Source organism: Sinocyclocheilus anshuiensis, unplaced genomic scaffold (genome assembly GCF_001515605.1).
Source record: "Sinocyclocheilus anshuiensis isolate Anshui unplaced genomic scaffold, SAMN03320099.WGS_v1.1 scaffold948, whole genome shotgun sequence".
Classification (NCBI taxonomy): Eukaryota; Metazoa; Chordata; class Actinopteri; order Cypriniformes; family Cyprinidae; genus Sinocyclocheilus; species Sinocyclocheilus anshuiensis.
In genome coordinates, this window is record NW_015549709.1 from 1,025,478 (window position 1) to 1,028,891 (window position 3,414).

Consider the following 3,414-nt stretch of genomic DNA (forward strand, 5'->3'; position numbering starts at 1 on the left):
CCGACTGCTCCCCGGGCGCCGCAGCATAAATGGCTGCCCACTGCTCCGGGTGTGTGTTCACGGTGTGTGTGTGTTCACTGCTGTGTGTGTGCACTTTGGATGGGATAAATGCAGAGCACTAATTCCTAGAACACTGCTTTATAGTTGTGTCCATGTCACGTCACTCAAACAAAGTAGTTTCACTTTCACAACGAAATACACAGCGTCTTCACGACATGGCGGCAGCGGCAACAATACTACAGCGAGAATAAAAGTTACGCCTTCTTTCTTTGCGTGAACATTTGGGCGGCGTTATGCAAATCTTCCTACATAGTGATGTAGATATGTGGGGGCGTGTTCGAACGAGCCGTTTTAGGTAGGCGTGGCTGACTCTTAACTTTTATAAAGAATATCTCTTTGGATTTGAGACTTTAGTCTTTGCAAATTTACAGATCTTCTTTATGCACCAAGAGCTTGTAACACTCCAAAGAGAAAGGAAAAAATGAAATTGCATCATATGACCCCTTTAACAAAAGAGTTCTGCAACCATAAACAAGTTAATTTTGGTTGCGTACAGATAAACATGTCTTATTGTTAGAAGGACAATATGTTTTTGTAAAAAAAAAAAAAGTTTGGAATGTAAAATACGTGAAAACAATGTACATTGTGTCAAATGGACTAGATCAAGGTCCCCACAGTGTTTGTGATAACTGGATAAGAATTTTAAAAACTATTTCACAGAGATTGCACTCACAAGATTTCATTCATGTGTTTTTCAGGCTTGGAAACCACAACTTAAACAGATCTTCCTATTCAAAAGTGTCAAGAACACAGAACTCTGTGAACTGTTTGAATGTATCAAGTTCATTACAGAGTGTTACAGTGTAACTTTTTAACATTCCACACACGCAAACTCCAAACATGTCTCAACAGAAACACCGCGGTCAGGTGCCTTTTGGCTCTTTTTAGACTGAACACCTCAGACACTTGCACACATTTGAAAAATACCCCAGTAAACATTATCTGAAACGTTGCAAGAACCTTAAACGCCGTCATTTACCTGCACAACTCTTCCTGTTTGAGGAACGAACTGATGCTTCTTATGGTTTACTGCTCCATATGATGCACACACGCATGTCCACGGCCTGTGTGTTTGTGTCTATTTCCTCGTGTGCTTCATGATCTCCGGGCTCTGAGGGAGGGGCCTTAGCTGTGTTTCTGCAACATTTATCAGAGAGGAAACACAGGGTGAAAATAGTTATCGAGCCACAGAATCAAACTTTTCTGAGAAACACGATGGCCTTTTACTCGCTCTTTAGGGTTTAGCTGTCATTTTGGATCCAGTTTTCTATATCCAGCTAAGAAAATCACGTCAACAAACGAAAGAAAAACACTAAACGTGTAACGCACTATGCTGATGTTTAAGGTTCCTGCTGCCACCGTGTGGTGAATGTTGTAATGAGGATCTATGTAGAACTGAAACAAGCAGGCTGCTATGGAGAACGAAACCTGCAAAAACAATAAATAAATACACAAATAAATAAATATGCAAATAAATAAATAAATGTCTGTATAAATACACAAATTCTTGTTTAAATACATATAGAAATAATTAAACGTGATTAAAGTAGGCAAATAAATTAAATAAATTGGTGGGCAAATGGAAAATGTTTAAGGAAATGCTAAACTCATCCTATTTATTTTCCTTTGATCACTCATTTATTTCTGAATGTAATTCCACATTTATTTTTCCTCTGCACAACATGCTAATGAGAGGGTGTCAACCATGGACTTGGTCGGGGTCATGTCATAGCTGGGGGCGCGGCTTTCAAGCTGACAGGAGATGCATGGTGTTAATCCAGTATGGCCTACGTAAAGTCACTTTTTCCGTTTAACAGAGCAAGATACATAAAAAAACTGAACTGTATTGTCCGTGCAGTATCTGTGACTTCACAAACGACCCTAAGAAATGGCCAGTGTCATCTCCTGATGTCATTTTTTGTAACCCGATTAAGTCTCCAGCTAGAGACAACTGTAATATCAGTATCCCATGGTCATCGTGAGATGACTGGTATGAAGTGGTTTAATCGAGGAACAGACAGTTTTTTCCCATTAGTTATCAGAACAGAAAATACAGGCGACAAAAGTATGTTTATTAAGCAAATAACGGTTCAGTATTGCAATTAAGAGCTATGTAAGCATTAATATTTTACATTGGCCGCTTAAAATCTTTTATGATTTAGTTTTCTCGTGATTATAACTACAAAACTAACCCTATGAAAAAGTGTAAGATAATAATCAGTCCCCTTGACTGATGAAGTTAAAGTTAGGATGAGTTTAGCATTTCCTTAAACATTTTCCATTTGCCCACCAATTGATATGATTTATTTGCCTACTTTCATCACATATATAATTATTTATTTATGTATTTAAACAAGAATACGTGTATTTATGCACACATTTATTTATTTATTTGTGTATTTATTTATTTATTGTTTTTGCAGGTTTCGTCCTCCATAGGCTGCAGGCAGAATTGCGATTACTGTGACATGCAGTAAAAAACGGGCGTGGCAGACGGGAAGTTATCTCTACTCGGGTAATAATAACAATAATAATAATAAAAATAAAATAGAAAAGTAAAAACGATTACCCTACGTAACCTCTTTTCCTTAACTTAAAAAAAAAAAAAAAAGTGTGTGCGTGTGCGTGTGTGTGTTCTTGGATGGGTTAAATGCAGAGCACAAATTCCAAGTATGGGACACCATACTTGGCCACTTGTCACGTCCTTTCCTTTCCTTCCTAAGGCTGGATGGCATATAGTGTCACGTGATACCTGTTACTGTTCGCAGCGCAGGTCACGATGAGTTCATCAAATTTAATTTCATTTAATCAAATGCTGGGACGAATTTACTTTTGCGTTTTTGTGTGAATCTTCTGAATATTGGCGGGCGGCGTGATCTGCCACATCCATGCAAGATCAGCAACTAATGAACTTTGGAAATAATTTGAATTTCTACGCATTTAGACCAATGGACTGAAAGACATTTTTCTCTTTCCCTTTTCCTTATGAAAAGAAAGAAAGAAAGAATATGTAAATCTAAATCAGTGGTTCTCAACTGGTTTTGCTTCAGGACCCAAATCTTACATCTTACAGTAGTTTTAAAACTTGTTTACTGAACCAAATTAACAAAATGTCCTTAAAATACAACTTTCAAATGCATTAAAATAGATCAAACACTGGGCCAAATTATTAGTAGCAATATAATCATGAATAAATTCGTTCTGAAATACATAAAGTATGTATATATGCACACTTTGACATCAACAACAAAAGGAAAACCCTTATTTCTTTCTTTGTATTAAAGGGATAGTTCACCTTCTGTTGCTGGTCCCCATTGACTTGCATAGTGTCCCCCCCCCCCCAATACTATGGAA

At 37.4% G+C, this 3,414-nt stretch overlaps 1 protein-coding gene across 2 annotated transcripts in view; it reads right to left on the reverse strand.

Annotated features, from left to right (window-relative positions):
- Positions 1–1,397, reverse strand: part of capn5a (calpain 5a) — a 24,762-nt gene extending 23,365 nt beyond the window's left edge. Inside the window, exon 1 of one of the 2 annotated variants that reach the window (XM_016450075.1) lies at positions 1,040–1,397. The gene's annotated coding sequence lies outside the window, so the exon portion shown is untranslated. The remainder of the gene's footprint in view (positions 1–1,039) is intronic. The other variant, XM_016450076.1, reaches the window with a different exon arrangement.
- Between the last annotated feature and the right edge of the window lie 2,017 nt (positions 1,398–3,414).